The sequence below is a fragment of the Phocoena sinus genome, chromosome 6 (assembly GCF_008692025.1).
Source record: "Phocoena sinus isolate mPhoSin1 chromosome 6, mPhoSin1.pri, whole genome shotgun sequence".
Taxonomy (NCBI): Eukaryota; Metazoa; Chordata; class Mammalia; order Artiodactyla; family Phocoenidae; genus Phocoena; species Phocoena sinus.
The window spans coordinates 31,987,924-32,006,582 of NC_045768.1; the positions used below are offsets into that span (position 1 = coordinate 31,987,924).

General features: G+C 37.7%; 1 protein-coding gene across 4 annotated transcripts in view; it reads right to left on the bottom strand.

Moving 5' to 3' along the window:
- The window catches only part of INVS (inversin), a 139,088-nt gene that overhangs the window by 79,408 nt on the left and 41,021 nt on the right, over positions 1-18,659 (bottom strand). The window contains exon 1 of one of the 4 annotated variants that reach the window (XM_032634575.1): positions 8,807-8,811. The exons of the other annotated variants lie outside the window; for them this stretch is intronic. The gene's annotated coding sequence lies outside the window, so the exon portion shown is untranslated. Of the gene's footprint in view, positions 1-8,806; positions 8,812-18,659 lie in introns of those variants that run through there. 4 annotated transcript variants of the gene reach the window in all.

Below are 18,659 nucleotides of genomic sequence, written 5' to 3' on the forward strand. Positions count from 1 at the left end.
TACATTTCACATTATTCTGCAGATTCTACCTACAGAAAACATCGTACACCTCAGTAATAATCACTCATTCATTCAACAAACATCCATTGAACCTTGTTACAAAGCAGGAAGGAGTAAAATGTTTGTACTTTACTTATTACAAAGCTCTTTGACATAGATTTCATCTTTGCTCCTTACAGAAGTATCGTGGAAAATTTTTACATATCAATTAAAGTATCTTCCTGTGACTCTAATTTCCCCATCTGTGAAACAGGAATAATAATAGTACCTGAGATTATCATGCATATGAAATGATAAAGGTAATCTCTGTACTTAGAACAGTACACAAAGCAAATGCTCAGTAATGTTTGCTAACTTTATTATGGACAGTTTTCCAATGTGGAGGAAGCAATAAAATGGTCAAGTGGAACCAAGAATGGCCCATGACAGAGGGCATGTAGATAGAAAGATCTAACTGAATATGGTATACATAGTTCAGCTACTGATTAAGGAGAGAACCAAGGTTAGGAACAGGTAAAAGTAAAAATAGTTGGAATGTTATAAATAATGGCTTTTCTGATTTTTTTTTTTACATTGAGAAAGATGTCTACACTCTACCTACGGATAAAGGTGATATAGTACCAACAAGAACATACCCAATAGGAATTTAGCTGGTACCCTGAGGAGGGGTCAGCTATATGATCAGGCCAGCTTCTTCTATTCCAAAGGACAGAGACACATCAGATATTACTAACGAATGCTGGGACTAGAAACAATATAATCCATTTGGACCAAGGTCAACCTCCTTGGTCTCATGAACAAGCATTTATTAAATGCCCAGTGTAGGCAAACTCAATTCTGAGACTGAACAGAGGGGACAGACAACAGGAGAGTATTTGTAATATCAGTGGAAAAGAGGACAACACTAGTTTGAGGCAGCAAGCTATTTTGATAACCCCCTGAAGACTGTATGACCCTGGGGACACATGTTATAGGCTACTTTGTTTCCCGTAAAGCCTCCTCAATACAAAAGCAAACAAACAAAATGTCTAAACATTTCCTCACTATTGCTTGAAATTTGGACTTCTTAAGTTTTCAAGTTTATTATAACACAAATACTTTGGGGATGATTTGGAAGTTAACAATTTAGTATCATATCTTAGGGCCACACAGAACATGATCCTGAGGTGAAGACTGTTTTGGAATTTGCTTTTATAATTTCTGACTGGGTAGGAAATAGTATAAGATCAAAAGAGATAATAGATCAAAAGAGTGTATATTCTTAAGAAAATTCCGGTGGTAAGTGAGCAGAAATGAGAGCTAAAGTTACAAAAAAGTCCTGATTTCATCACTAAAAGGACATTAACTCTGATATGATGAGGTCTATTATGCCAGTGAAATGTGAAGATATTTCCTAATGTCTCTGAAACATTGAATAAGACGTCATTTCTCAGTTTCTGGTTTTTTGTTGTTGCCGTTGTTGTTAGGTACTAATAATCCTCATCTTAATCTTCCTGTAATTATTAACACCATGAGCTTCTTTTGTCTGTAATGTAAGTGATTATGACATTTGGATTTTCCCCAAATACATGAAAAGGAGTGTAATATCTGAAAGGGTAAAAGAGAATGAAAAAGCTCTCTGACCTGGAGAATAGCTCTTGAAATGATCTGGGAACAAATCAACTCAAAATGCCACTTAAGCTCATATTTTTGTCTGTCCAACTTGCTAAGATGAATTCCTTTTTTTAGGAAAAGTCATTTAATCTTAATAACAATGATATGGAAGTTCTGAGTGAAATACTTTGATATTTTGTTTTAGATTTTTCATTTTTAAGAAATAAAACATAACATATATGGTTAATACTCCCTTTGTGTCCTTCCCCAATTCTATTACCTTTTCTCTCTTTGGAGAACTTGGTGGTTATCATTCCAGTGAATGTTTTGATACATTTTATTTCTTACAAATACATGTATTCATAAACTACATAGCATTATTTTACATGTTTTCAATCTTTATATAAGTAGCCCTACATGAATTACTTGCCACCTTTAACTCAAAGCAATATTTTTGAGATGTATCCAAATTGCTTTGGTTCATACATTTTCACTGAAGAAAGCTTTCTGTCATATGAAAATAATATTATATTTATTTATTCTCTAAGGGAATACTTAGCATGTTTCTCATTTTTCACTATTACAAACAATACTGTAATGAATTTTCTCATAGCTCCTGGTACATGTGCCAGAATTTCTGAAGCTGCTGGGCTGAAACTGTTCTCTCAAGTAGTTACTCCAATTTACACTCCCACCAGTAATGTTTGAGAATGCTTGTTTCGCCACATCCTCTCCACACTTGGTTTTGTCAGACTTGCTAACTTTTGCCAATATACTGGGTATACAATTGTATTTTACCATGGATTTAATTTTCATTTCCCTTCTTGAAGTGGAACGTCTTTGTTAGCTATTTGTTTCTTCTTCTGTGAAGAGCTTTTTTGCACTGTTTACTCATTTTGCAACTGAGCTATTTGTCTTTTTCTTACTGATCTATAGAAGTTATTTACATATTCTGGATACTAATTCTTAGCTTGTTTTGCAAATATCTTCTCTCTTTGTGTGGCTTTTCTTTTTGCTTTGTTTATGTTCTTCTGCTAGGAATGAATTCATGATCTGAATGATGATACTGGTAGCTTTCTTAGCATGAGATTTCTTCATATATTTTGTTTGAGGGCTCATTTTAAAGAGAAGATTGTTTGCTGTTATTTTTTTGTTTTTTTTTGTTTTTTTCTCTTTGCTCACCCTTATAGCTGCTAACATCCAGCTCCTGGTCCATTATAAGAATCTGTACTTATAATGATGTTTCGCAGCCCCCTGTCTAGTGATACTAGGGGTATCACAGTTACTGTCACTGAGCTAGAGGGGAGCTTCCTGGTCCTGAGGCTTATCTTTGTCCTGCTCCTGCCACTTCTCTAAAACAGCTTCCTCTAAAGCTATAGCCTCATATCAAGGCAAAGAATACTCCCAAATTCTAAGTCTTTTCTTGGCTTTAGTGTGAATATAGGACTGCCTGTAGCAGTCCTTTCCCCCACTGGGACACTGAAGAGACTAGACATTTTCTCAAAACCTACATGTTTTCTGATGAATCTCTTTGCATTCTTGTTCTCTCTGTGTCCTCAGCACTTAATTTACTCTCACTGTAGCTGGGGAGAAAACAATTGTCCACCAAATGTTAATTTATTTTTTTGTTCATTTATAGGTTTGCGTATAATTTTGTCCTGGAAGTATTATATGTATAATAGCACAAATAAATGTAAGGTAGGCATTCTGCCATATTTTATTCTAAATCTTAATCATACTACATACCAAAAGATACATTATTTAAAACTGAAATGGAAATAATAGAAACATGATCTGTTACTATAAAGTCTAATGCTATCTATGTAATTACATATTTATAAACTCTCAAGGCATTTACCATGTTAATTTTTAAAAAGAATCACTAACTCTAGGAAGTATATAGGTCACAAATATCAATAACCTCTTTATCTCAATCTTTCCTGTAATGGTTGCAGACACAAATGAGTCTTAGAAATACCACAATAGTGTTGGGAGAGGCAATCTGCCGTGGGCCCTGAGTGTCCCTGTATGTTCTTACTAAATATGCCAAGAATGCAAAGCCGACTCCTCTACCTGGGCCATTTCTCAGAGTTGGGTTTGTATCAAGCAGTCTTAAGGGACATTAATGTCTCCCAGGACATTAGATAAAGAGTCTTGCTTACTACTTACTAAAGTAGTAAAGTCTGAAGCTACCCCAAATTCAGCATTCCTCAGATGCCATGTGAACTCCAGTGTCCATCTGGGACCTCTGCATTGCCTCCTGGTTCTTGGGGGTAAGGGATGCAAAAATGCAAGTGCTCATGCTTTTGCCATCAGTAATAAAGCTTTTTTTGTCTCTGATGGTAGTCTTATGTCTTCTGCCAGTACTCAGAACCAATTTATTACCTTGTAATAAGTTGGCATAAACAAAGAAAAAAGTAGGGTAAATTAAATCCAAGACCTGACAGTACAGGAAATGAGGAGGGGATACTGACGGAGACATAGTTTTCTTGAAGAGTAAGGACCAGGGCCTGACCAGGGCAGGTCAGGTTCAGGGATGAGAAGATTCCATGTGATCATACCCAAGCGGTGGGCAAGGTTGGGGAGATAAGGGAACCCACTGTCCTGTTAATGACTCAGTGAGGAAGAGCAGGATTGAAACAAGCCACTCAAATGATGCCTTGGTCTTGGCTCACCTTCCCCTGGGCAAGCAGAGGAAGGGATGAAAGCATGACAATGGGGCAGCAAGCTGAAAGGCAATGTAGTTGTGGCCGCTGAGACAAGGAATCTCCAAAGTGGAAACCAATGGAGAAAGCAATGAGACCCTGCTACTTGATACAGAATTTTGGGTGGACTGAAAACAGCAGAGGTTCCCTTGGCTGAGACACGAGTGGGCAGCTGCTCAAAAGTGAAAGTGAATGCAAAGCCTTGCCTGATAACACAGAGCCAACTGCGCCACGTACCTGATCCCTGCTATAGTCTGCTTTGTCTGGCAATGAGGACAAAGAACTGGGCGTGGAGATGGCCACTGTCTGAGGCAAACTGCTGGTTTAATGGTGCCCTTGATGCTCAGAGGTTCCCCTGAATGCCTTGTCCTGGTTTACTGATGATTTGGCTAAGTTAAAACCTGATGGCGGGCTTCCCTGGTGGCGCAGTGGTTGAGAGTCCGCCTGCCGGTGCAGGGGACGCGGGTTCGTGCCCCGGTCCGGGAGGATCCCACATGCCGCGGAGCGGCTGTGCCCGTGGGCCATGGCCGCTGAGCCTGCGCGTCCGGAGCCTGTGCTCCACAACGGGAGAGGCCACAACAGTGAGAGGCCCGCGTACCACAAAAAAAAAAAAAAAAAAAAAAAAAAAAAAAAAAAAAAAAAAAACCTGATGGCAACCACTGGGAGGCAGTCCAACGTTCATGACAACTCTGGAAGACCGACTGTGTACAGGGCAGGTCAGCCCTCTACATTCTATGGGCATTCTACGCCCCATGCTGTCCTCAGGAATCTGAAATTATCAAGAGCAGCCATGGCCTCCTTGAAAATAAACTCAGAAAGATTTCTGGTTCCACCTCAGTTACCTCTTCCTGATCCACACACCTGAGAGAGGTAGGGTAGTTTGGTTACTGTATGTGGCCACCCGCAGAAAGAGCTCATCTCCTTATGGCAGCCTCCTGGGAAGTAATCAGGACAGAAGGAATGGGGAATCATATACACCTATGTTGAAAATTTGGGGTTCCGCCCTGTCCATCCCTGGTTATGATGCTTCTTTCTTTCCCTTAAGAGTAATCCCAGGCTGGCCTCATTGGTACACCCTCTTGGTGGCAGCCCAACCAAAAGGGAGCTTAGAGATTCAAACTTAACTCTGGTTCAGCCACCTGAATTTGTTTGTTGATTGACATGGTCCTACATCATACACATCCATAATGACCACTTGCTTGAGTACACTACTCACAAAGTCCTCCTAAATGCCCACGTGGGCTAAAGTGGGGGACATAATGGGTCTCTGTAAATTTGTCCTATATGTATCTACCCTTCTAGGTGAAAGGTATGGGTGCAAGTAGGAGATGATGAGAGAAAAGGTGAGGAGTTCTAGCTATTAGGGTGGGACACACTGATTTTGTGGTTGAGGAGGGAATGCAACAACTTCAGCACCTGGGAAGGGGACACCTTGGGAGGTACAGGGAGGAAGAGGACAACTGATGCTCTCTTTGTCCTCTGGATCCAGTACTGTATCCCAGAAAAAAACAAAATTACTTTTCACTACCTGAATCAAATAGCAGCTGAGGCTTGCAATCTGATCTGCTTTTGTGTTTGTCATCCCCATCCATGTGCTATGAAACAGAAAAATTCATGTGGACATGGATGGACCTGAACTCTTCTGCCATGCTTGATGCCATCAATGGCAGCATGAGAGGCCTTGGGTTATGCCATGTATGACAATCAAAGCTGTAACTACTTGGTGATACTGCCCATGTGGCTTAGCCAAACAACGAAATGGTGATCCACGTTTAACAACAAATCCTGAACTAAAGTGACTTGTGCCTCTTCAGGTTATATGTTTGTATCTGGGGGAAAGAGGGCCAAGAAATAGTTCTCCATTGGGCTTAGGGGTTGCTTTTCAGCCCCTAGTGCCTCATGTAATTATTGGTAATAACACCAAAGATCAGCAGGTCGGTCAAACTCCCTTGCATGGGTCATAATAGATAACAGAATAGTCTTAGAGTATATCTTCGCTGTATAAAGTAAGACCTACTGTCTCCCCTGGTACTTATTCACAGTGGACTTAATCCAGGACACTGAAGTCAATACTGCAGGTTGTTCTCATCCTGCGGCTTGGAGTTCTATTATTTAAATGCTGTATGAGACATATTAAACAGATTTGTCCCCAGCCTCTGTTGGTCAGATTAATCAGAGTAGCTGACAGAATGGCATGCTCATGTCAAGAACATGTAGGGCTAAGTGACGAGTTGCTGGGAGAAGCAATTTACCATGGGCCCTAATCATCACTGCATGTTCTTGTGCCAAAAATGCAGAGACTTGACCACTCCTGGCCTAGGCAACTTCTCTGGGTTGTGTTTGCTGCAATCAATTTGAGGGGTGAGGTCATCTCTTCTGGGTTTACTAGCTGCTCACTACAAAAGCGTAGATTCCTGAAGTTCAGTGTTCCTCTGTGCTATGATGGAAAACTGCTGTGTGTACAGCATCCATCTGGGCCTTCTGTGACTCTCCCATGGTTCTTGGGGGAAAGGGAAATCAATACAAACATATAGGTGCTGATGCTTTTTGCTATGCTGTGAATAGTAAACTTCTTTGTCCCTGACCCTAGAGGCTTGTGTCTATTGTCAACATCCACGAAGCAGTAACAGACTAACTTCTTATCTTGCATATACGGTGAGACAAAATCTCAAGCCTCGAAGATAGTTCTATATTATTGTAATATGAAATGAAGTATTGAATATAAGAAGTGAAAAATTGATTAGAGAGGTGAGTAGGGGCTAGAAAATGGAGAGTCTAATACAGTATGACGAAGAGTCTAAAATTTATCATATAGGTAATGGGGTGCCAGTGAAGAGTTGAAGGAGGAAATGACATGAGTGGATTTATGTTTTTAAGAAATATCCTGGAGGCTGTGTGAAGTACTGATTTGAGGGAAACAAATCTTTGGTAGTGAGACTGGTTAGGGGGTTACTACAGCAATCCAGAATAGAAATGATGGGAGCTAAGTGGAAATAAGAGGACAGACTGTGAAATATGTAAGAGGCCTCCTGAATGGGTACAAAATGGAGAGTGGTGTCAACAACTGAAAGGACAGAAGGAGAAATAGGATTAAGGATAAAGATTTTGAGTTCTGTTTTTCTAACATGTGGAGTTTGGGGTGTCTGAGGGAAATCTATATAGAGATATCTAGCAAAAAAAAAAAAGAAAGAAAGAAAGAAAAGAAAAGAATCTATATGGATCTGAAGATTGGAAGAGACAGCTAGATTCAAGATATAGGGTTAGGAATCATCTATATTAATAGCTGTTTCAACTATTTTATCTAAAGACATAATTTCTGGCATAAATTAAAGTACATGAAACTGGAAAAATGAATCTATACATCTTAGCTGAAATAAAAACATGATTTAAAATATCCACATAAATAGCTCAGTACAATGCAATCCATACTGTTCTTTTACCTAGACCATGAGATACTACTACCATATCAAATATAGAGTATAAGTGGATTGGAAAAAGGATGGGCCTTTCCTCATTATTCTTGTCTGCTTGGATCATTCTTTGATCCCAGTTGATTTAGTTGTCTCATTCTACTCTGGTTTCCTGCTTTTTTTTTTTCTTCTTCTTCTTTTTTTAAATTTAATGCGAATCTTTACAGGAAACAGTTACAAAAACCATTTTTGAATGACATGAATTACTGAGCTATAGAAATGAAATCAAATCCGCATTGCTTTTCCCAATCACAGACATTCTCTTTCTTTTCTTAAATTTCTGATTTCAAGCCTAAATACTGTGTTTTACAGCTAAAATTTCTAATTACTCAACAATTATGATGGTAACCACATCACTAACCTGTCATCTTATGCAAATCTGAAAAAAATGTTTTTAAAAAGCTATTTGACAATTCTCTAAGCAAAGGTTAAGAATGGTACTTCAAAGGCAGAATGGAGCTCTATTTGTTGCTTTTCAAGTTTAAGATGTTCATCCATCTGGCAGAGCAGCTAGACAATACATCAGCCAAGAACATCCCTCTGGCTTGAAACAGATTCTGGCTCTCAGAGAGGATTTGACTGAAGGAAAGGCAACATCTTTATTTGCTCTGTGGCTGAACTCTTCTAATATTTCTCCTCAATGCCTCCTCCAAGCCTTGGCTCCATCTACTAACTTGGTTTCCATAGGAATAGACAGAACTATCAAGTGGCACATAGTCAAACAGCACAACAGAACGAGAAAATGTTACTGTCAAAAAAAAGTAGACAGACTTTTCTCTAAGAAAAGAAACTATGAAAATATATCCTTGACTCTGAGGCTTCCTTACCCAGTGCTGGATTTTTCATGTGCTTTTCCTGCCTGACATAGACTATTTTTTTAAAGATTATTATGAAAATTAGTCCCTTCAGTGGAGAGGATTTCATACAAAAAATATTAAAAGTTATAAAACGCCGTGATGCTTATTTCCACAAGTACAATTCTCTTGTGCTTGTGAGCTACCCTCATTTATTCAGAGTGGTGCTTTGAGTTGGCAAAACCTTTTGGGCTGATTATAAAATGTATTTTGTTTCTCATAGTTTGACATTTTATTTATAGGAAAACATTTATTTCATCTTAAATCAGTAGTTCTCAAACTCTAGCATGCATCAGGATCTCTGGAGAGCTGGAAAACACAGTCTGCTGAGGACTTCCCTCAGAGTTTTTCATTCACTAACTCTGGTGTGGGGTCCCAGAATCTACATTTCAAACAAGTTTCTGGGAGACACTGGTGCTGATAGGTCCAGGAGTTCACACTTTGAGAATCATTGTTTAAACAAAGAATCTAATAACAGAGTTCTCAACCCTGAAGAACTTAAAAAAAACAAACAACAAAAACTACCAAAAAAAGAATGCCTGTTTCATCCTAGATCAATGAAGTCAGAATTTCTGAGGCTTTGGCACCAGAAAACTACTAGAGCTAATAAATGAATTTGGTAAAGCTGCAGGATACAAAATTAATGCAGAGAAATCTCTTGTATTCCTATACACTAACAATGAAAGATCAGAAAAATAAATTAAGGAAACAATCCCATTCACTGCTGCAACAAAAAGAATAAAATACCTAGGGATAAACCTACCTAAGGAGGTAAAAGACCTGTACTCAGAAAACTATAAGACACTGATGAAAGAAATCAAAGATGACACAAACAGATGGAGAGATATACCATCTTCTTGGATTGGAAGAATCAATATTGTGAAAATGACTATACTACCCAAAGCAATCTACAGATTCAATGCAATCCCTATCAAACTACCAATGGCATTTTTCACAGAACTAGAACAAAAAAATTCACAACTTGTATGGAAACAGAAAAGACCCTGAATAGCCAAAGCAATCTTGAGGGAAAAAAATGGAGCTGGAGGAGTCAGACTCCCTGACTTCAGACTATACTACAAAGCTACAGTAATCAAGACAATATGGTACTGACACAAAAACAGAAATACAGATAAATGGAACAGGAGAGAAAGCCCAGAGATAAACCCATGCACCTATGGTCAACTAATCTATGACAAAGGAGGCAAGGATATACAATGGAGAAAAGACAGCCTCTTCAATAAGTGGTGCTGGGTCAACTGGACAGCTACATGTAAAAAAATGAAATTAGAACACTCCCTAACACCATACACAAAAATAAACTCAAAATGAATTAAAGACCTAAATGTAAGGCCAGACACTATAAAGCTCTTAGAGGAAAACATAGGAAGAACACTATTTGACATAAATTGCAGCAAGATCTTTTTTGACCCACCTCCTAGAGTAATGGAAATAAAAACAAAAATAAACAAATGGGGCCTAATGAAACTTAAAATCTTTTGCACAGCAAAGGAAACTATAAACAAGACAAAAAGACAACCCTCAGAATGGGGGAAAATATTTGCAAATGAGGCAACTGACAAAGGATTAATCTCCAAAATATGTAAACAGCTCATGCACCTCAATATTAAAAAGAACAAACAACCCAATCCAAAAATGGGCAGAAGACTTAAATAGATATTTCTCCAAAGAAGACACACAGATGGCCAAGAGGCACATGAAAAGCTGCTCAACATCACTAATTATTAGAGAAGTGCAAATCAAAACTACAATGAGGTATCAACTCACAGCAGTTAGAATGGGCATCATCAGAAAATCTACAAACAATAAATGCTGGAGGAGGGTGTGGAGAAAAGGGAACCCTCCTGCACTGTTGGTGGGAATGTAAATTGATACAGCCACTAAAGAGAACGGTATGGAGCTTCCTTAAAAAACTAAAAATAGAATTACCATATGACCCAGCAATCCCACTACTGGGCATATATCCAGAGAAAACCATAATTCAAAAAGCCACATGCACTCCAAGGGGCTTCCCTGGTGGCGCAGTGGTTGGGAGTCTGCCTGCCGATGCAGGGGACGCGGGTTCGTGCCCCGGTCCCGGGGGATCCCGCGTGCCGCGGAGCGGCTGGGCCCGTGAGCCGTGGCCGCTGGGCCTGCGCGTCCGGAGCCTGTGCTCCGCAGCGGGGGAGGCCGCAGCGGTGAGAGGCCTGCGTACCGCAAAAAAAAAAAAAAAAGCCACATGCACTCCAATGTTCACTGCAGCACTATTTGCAATAGCCAGGTCATGGAAGCAACCTAAATGCCCACTGACAGACAAATAGATAAAGAAGATGTGGTGTGTATATATATACAATGGAATATTACTGAGCCATAAAAAGGAACAAAATTGGGTCATGTGCATAGACGTGGATGGACCCAGAGACTGTCATACAGAGTGAAGTAAATGAGGAGAAAAACAAATATCATATATTAATGCATATATGTGGAATCTAGAAAAATGGTACAGATGAACCGGTTTGCAAGGCAGAAATAGAGACACAGATGTAGAGAACAAATGTAAGGACACCAAGGGGGGAAGCAGGGGCGGGGGGTGGTGCTGGTGGTGGTGTGATGAATTGGGAGATTGGGATTGACATATACACACAGATATGTATAAAATAGATAACTAATAAGAACCTGCTGCATTAAAAAATAATAATTCAAAAAAAGAAGAATTTCTGAGGCTTTGGAATTAATATTTCCTAAATGCTCTGTAGGTGATTCGAAAATGGTATTAAGATTGAGATGTGCTGACCTAATTCAATAATTCATTCCACATTCAACAGTTACTTATTATGTAATTACCCTGAATCAGACACTATGCTAAGGGTTTTGGAAGCTTTAAAAATAATTAAAATAGAGATGTATGCTCATTATACACTATGATGTAGTACAAGCAAGGAGGGGCAAGTGCATAAAAAATACAAAATAGACCAGGCAGGTTGGATGAGGATGTACTTTCAGCCCTTTATGGGGAGGGGAAATGTTAGAACAGGAAAGACCCCATGAAGGACATGGCAGTTGAGCTGGATCTTGATTTGGGATCACCAATACTTTAGCATCTCTCCATGTCTCCATATTTTCTCTCCTCCCCATTTCTTTGATAGGAACACTGGATATTTTCCGAATTTTATGCGAAGTGCTATACAAAGATAGCTTTGAGTCTTATTCCCACCCCTTCCGATCAATTTGTCCCCATAAGCTCCTCCTATGGAGAAATTCTGAAGGCAACATTAGTTAAGTTGTATGTAGCAAGTCTCTCATATTCACTTATTACATGGTGCAGTTAATCCCACACTATCACTCACTCTGGCCGTAACACATGGTGAAGCCATTTGCAAGTGTTGCTCACTGTTGTAATACAATGAATGAGATCAGCCCTACGTAAGGACAGTGGTAAGAACTCTAAAGAGGGGTACCTCACCCAGCCTTGAGGGGTCAGTAAAGGCTTCTTGAAGAAAACAGTGCCTGAGCTGTATTTAAAGCCAACTTAAGTGGGAAGTGAGTGTGCAAGGGCACTGTGCATGGAGAATGAGGGTGAGGAAGAGGTGATTAGAATAAAAGCTTTAAATAGAGTAGAAAGGGAGACACATGAAGCTGAAGCCAAAAAGGTAAGCAAGGACTAGAGGATGAAATGTGCCAGACTAAGGAGTTTGCACTTTTTCCTTAGGGTTTCTGAAGCAGTACTGAAGAATTTAAGTAAGGCAGTGACATGAGAGGGTCTCAGCCAGCTCAACCTCACATATAAAGGCAAATTATTGATTTTCTCCCAGCCTCAGTTTCTTCCCACATGAAAAAAATAAGGAGGTTGGATTATGATCTAAAGGCTTACCCAGCTTAATGTTCTTTGACTTTATGATTCTAAGAAGCAGATGATCCAGTTTTTATAGCTACTTCAAAACTAAGTGTTTTTTATTCTAGCTGCCTCAATAATAACCTAAATTTCTAATAATTTTCATTTTTCCTAAGCACAGCGTAATAGTTTTTGAGTCTATTTCCTTTTTCCAGATACAAAAATTCCTTCTCCTAGCATAATGAAGTTCAAGCTTTAGGGGAGCCAGAAATGCTACCCATGGGGAGGCAGCATGGTGTAATTAAATGAGAATGTATTTTGGAACCAGTCAGATCTGGGTACTTCATTGGCTGTATTAACTGTGAGCATGTTATTTCTCAAAGCCCCAGATTTCCCACTGGTAAAAAAGAAAAAAAAAAACAACACCCCAAAACCCACAGTGACCAGTTCACAGCAAGGGCTTAATAAATATTGGTTTCTTTCTCAGATACCATTATGGTTCTCCTCTCATCATAAAAGTAGTCCTTGTAAACAAAACATTTTTTATTTGACCATATTTGTTGTTTCAGATACAAAAAGAAGAAAGAAAGAAAGTATTTGCTCCTAGTGTTCTCATTGCTTGATGAACATTATAATCTGCCTGGTCTGTTCTCCTCACTGACACTGACCAGTCTTCTGAGTTGCACTGCAAGTAGTTACTTTAAAAAATCATGTTTCAACATTAAGTTCAGAAACTAAATCCAAACAAATCTTGTTTAACACCCGGTTCCTTTGAAGCACCCCAAGTCTTGCAGTAGGCTCCATCTTTAGTTTTTCAACAGTGTACCTTAGTTTTATTGATCCTAACATGCAGTTTAAAAAAAATCAGTTCATCTACTTGGCTTAGATATGTGCCTTTGGGGAAACTGTTGCAAACAACTGATCGAATCCATCTGTTGCCTTCTCTACTTCAGTTCCACACTATGGATGTGATTTCTTAGATAGTGAAAAAGACAAATGACAGATAAGTGTGTAAATAAGTTCAATTAAACTCAGAAATCCTTAGCGAACCTCATTCAGGGTATGCATTAAAGGTTTTCATTAAATGCTGAGCACTAAGTAGTTATCTGACTGGGTAACCATTACCCATTTTCAAAACGGTAGCCGAAGTCCTCACAATGGATAGCGATGCTTGAATTCAAACATGTATCTTCTAGTCTCAAATCTAGCCATCTTCAAAAAATCATATCACAAACCACCTCCATCTACAAATCCATCCCTGAACTCTGTACTGTTCCTCACCTTTCCTTCACTGTTCTGGGACCTTTTCTCTCTGAAACTAAGTAAGAGGCAACTGAGTCAGTAAAAAATAATGCTAGTAGTGGTTAGAGTGGGGAAGAAAGAGTTGCAGATCAAAGGTTATTTTAGTTGTGCCATTTGGTAACTTATCCCAGGGTAGGTAGGTGTCTGTTTGCCACAGCTATGTTTTAATTCTAGTTTAACAGTTCTTCTAAGTTCAAGCACATCACAACTCTTAAATCAACATTTTAGTGTCTCCCTCAAGCTCTTTGTGGACCAATTAGATATAAACAAATATACATTTTAGAAAGGGATTCAAAAATTATGAATTATACATTTCATATATATTGGAAAATTATTGAAAATTGGGAAAATAAGAAAAAAGATCACCTATAATTCCATTATCCTAAGTCTAACACAAGCTTTTGGTACAATCTCTTCCATTCTTTTTTAGCTTTTTTATTTAATGTGAGAGATGATTTTTACAATTTCCATCAGACCATTCATCTAATTTCATATCTAGAATAAGCAGTGATTGATTAAAAATAACTTTTACAAAAAAAAAAAAAAAAAACTTTTACCATTGGCAGCCATCATAATATTAACTGACTCAGGTGGAGTGGCCGGAGGATGCTAATACTTGTGGGTGAAAGCTTGAGGAATAATAGGATATTTACATAGTTTCAAATTAGCTCTCCACAAAATACTTATTAATCACAAAGGAAAAAAAGTAAGGTTGCAGTGGAGCAACCTGGTAGATAGCACTTTATCCAAATGATCAAAGTTAACATCACCAATCATGGGACAAATAACATCATGTGCTTTCTGATATGATGCACTAAGAAGAACAAAACATCATTCCTGTGGTATTCGTACCAAAAATGCATAACCTAGATTATGAGGAAACATCAGACAAATCCAAAATGAAAGACAATATAATTGGTCTGTACACTTAGAATGTAATGTCACATGTGCACACACACACACACACACACACACACACGTACAAGACTGAGGAACTGTTGCAGATTAATGAAAACTAAAAAGACATAATAATTGAATAAAATGCCTGATCCTGGATTTTCTTTTACATAGATGATATTATTGGGACAATTGGCAAAATCTAAATAAGATTTGTGGATTAGATAATAGTATTTATGTTAATTGCCTGATTTTGGTAATTGAACTATGGTTATTTAAGAGAATGTCCTTGTTTATCGGAAATATGCACTAAAGATTTGAGGGCAAAGGAGTATCATGTCTACAGCTTACTCCAGATGGTTCAGGAGACAATGTCTCACACTCACATATACTGAGAGAGAAGGATAAAGCATATCTGGTTAAATGTGCACATCTGGGGAATTTGGGTGAAGGGTATATGAGAATTCTTTACAGTATTCTCACAACTTTTCTGTAAATCTGAAATTATGCCAAAATATAAAGTTAGAGGAAAAAGAGGAAAAAAATTTTATTATAAAAGTAATAAGATATTCATTAAAGAAATTTCAAGAATAAAGAAAAATATAAAGAAGAAAACAATGAGCAGCCTGCATCTCACAAACCTCGGGAAACCATGGTTTACATTTGGATATACTCTCTGTCTCTTATTTATGGGGAATGTTTCTTACCCTCAGATGGGCATTTAAATTTTGAAATGTTCCATAATCATGCCTTCATCAATATTCACAATATCCCTGTTGTGAAAGCCAGAATTATTGTCACTTCATGGATTAAGAAACACAGATTCAAAAAGATTAAATTATGGGTTGACATTAGAAAGATTATCAGTTTATATCATATAACAGAAAAAAAAATAATGCCACTAAATAGTTGGCTGACCATGATTCACAAACTGGCTGCGATTTAGTTTCCTGAAAAATGATAAGTTGGGAGATGATTCTTGGGATTCCTTCTAACACTAAAATGTTACAATTCTAACCTCTTCTATTATCACCAACATTTTTTTTTTGTATGCAGAATCTGAAGTGCCTAGCATAGTGCCTTATATGTAGTAGGTACTAGATAAATATTTTTGAATGAATAACAAATGCATTACAAATTATAAAGTGAGTATTATGTTATAGAGGTTATGAAGATAAGATAATGTATATAAAAGTGCTTTGTAAAGTATAATGTAATTATAATTGATTATTATTATTATTGATTTGGAATAGAAAACAATATAGAACAAATTGCTCATTCTGAAATAGAGATTAAAGTTAAGATATGCCACCTCTTAAAAAAAAGAGATGTCACCTTTTTGTAGGAATCTAAGAAATTTACTATGAAGTTTATTTCTATATTACTCTTGTTTCAAGTAAAATTCACCTTATTCTCATCAATAACCAATTTAACTGACTGTTTACAGACAGATGGAGAGACAAATGACAAATTAGTACTCCCCAGGTTTGTGGCATGGACATAAAAAGTGAATTTATTTTTCAAATACCTTTTATAGTCATAGCCTTGCAAGTAGAAGACATCTTATCTGGTTTACTATTGATCCAAATGACAAGGCTGAGCATCAGATTAAGGATATGTCAGAAACCTGAAAGAAGGCTACCAATGGATGTGGCAGGATGGTAGCTTCTTTCAAAATGATCTATTAAGGCTATGGTGTTTACAAAGGCAGTTGAGAAAACACAGCACAATATACAGGTCTGCATCAAGTAACTAGCAGAGCGCCCATAAAAACTTCTGATACTAATGTGAACCCCCATACCATTCATCATATCCATTTATTTCCAGCAATAAAAGCTATTCACAGATTTTTTTGATGCTAAAACAAACGATACAGGCATTTTTCTTCACCCCACATCCCTTTCCTATTGTTACAGTTTCTTTCTCCACAAATGGAAGCATTCCTAAGAGATAATCTGTTTTAAGATGATGGGAGATAATATCTAATTTAAATTGACTGCCAATCAGTAAGGTCAAGCGCAATTCAAGAATTTAATTCTAAGATATCTTCTTTGGTGATAGTGAGATATGACTTACCTAAGTATGGTAATGACTAAAAAATATTATGCCAAAATGGAGTCCTGAAAAATAAAAATTCCAAGAGCGTTTCTTATATATTGTACAATATTTTATGAAAAAAGAAACATCTTGGGGATAAACTATCAAGCATGCTAAAAATATACAGCAAAATAAAAGAAGAAACCTGATCAGAGGTGGGAAAATCTATCTTTTGTGATCACCATGGGATTAGCACTTTTTAAAAAAAGTTCACTTATTTATTTTTTATACAGCAGGTTCTTATTATCTATTTTATACATATTAGTATACACATGCCAATCCCAATCTCCCAGTTCATCCCACCCCCCCCCACCCCCGCTTTCCCCCCTTGGTGTCCGTATGTTTGTTCTCTACATCTGTGTCTCTATTTCTGCCTTGCAAGCCGGTTTATCTGTACCATTTTTCTAGATTCCACATATACGGGATTAGCAGTTCTTTAAGGGAAGATCTATTATTTTCTAGACTAGAATGAATTGGAGAATTTTGTGAGAATCATGGGGATAGAAAATGCTTCAGAAAATTCCCCTTTCAGATGCCTTTAGACAGACTTGAACTGTTTTTTTCAAAACCCAGAGTGTTCTAACCAATTTCAAGGGACCAACATTTGACATTGTTATAGACTAAAGAGACAGGAAAACTATTTAAAATATCAGTAAACTACTTCACTCTTTAGTTTTCCTTCTTAGCTAGCATGTCACATTTTACAGCAATGTAAAATCTTTTTTATTTATCACCAGCTTAAATAGTAGCAAATATAAGTTTAAATGCATTATCATTATTAAATGCTATGAGATATAAGTCAGGACATCTGGGTTTTGGTCCTGGCTCTAACTACTCACCTAAACATGAGCATATCATTATTTATTATCTACTTTGTGGATGTAAGGCATTGTTTTTAGATGTGATGGGTAAGACAATTTTCTGGGCCCCAGTTTCTTCAACTGTGAAATAAAGATATTCGATTAAGTTATAAACTAGTATTTACCAAAGTGTTTGACCAGTTCCTTAAGATGCTATTAGTTTATGCTTTAAAAAAAAAAGTGCTGAGGGCTTCCCTGGTGGCGCAGTGGTTGAGAGTCCGCCTGCCGATGCAGGGGACATGGGTTCGTGCCCCAGTCCGGGAAGATCCCACATGCCGCGGAGCGGCTGGGCCCGTGAGCCATGGCTGCTGAGTCTGCGTGTCCGGAGCCTGTGCTCCACAACGGGAGAGGCCACAACAGTGAGAGGCCTGCGTACCGAAAAAAAAAAAAAAAGTGCTGAAATCAAACGATTATGAAAAAATCCTGGATTAAAAAAAATACACAGGTTTCTTTACTGTATGGCTTTTCAGAGCCTTTAAGATGCTAATATGCATTGTGAATTTCTAAGAAAGAGCATGCAGTATTTCCCGAACTTATTTGACCATGGGATCCATTTTTCACACATTTCATAAGACTACTGTCCTAAGGAAGAAGATTTGTGAAATGCTGTAGATAATGATTTTCAAGGTTCTTTTAAGCTTTCATAACTTTTATTGTTTTTTAAAATAAGAAACATACAGCAGCTTAATAACTACCCTCATTTTTCTTGGATAGAATAAACTTGGGAAATATGCTTGGAGGAAAAAAAACTCACAAATCCAAGGAGAAAGTTACTTGAGACTATAGTTATCAACAATAAAAATCAAGCTACTGGGTAATGGGTAATATAAAACATCGAGAATAAATGCCAGGAACGTGGCAGGAAACAAAATTCAAAAAAATTACCCCAAAACCCCCAAAATACTTGAAGCAGAGATCATTCCCAATTAAGTCTCCTTTCAACCTACTTTATCAGAAATAAGGAATATGTCCTTCACAATGGCTCACCAAATGCTAAGATGCTAAACATCAAGTGTATATTGGACTTTATGTTTTGTACCTTAGGAGAT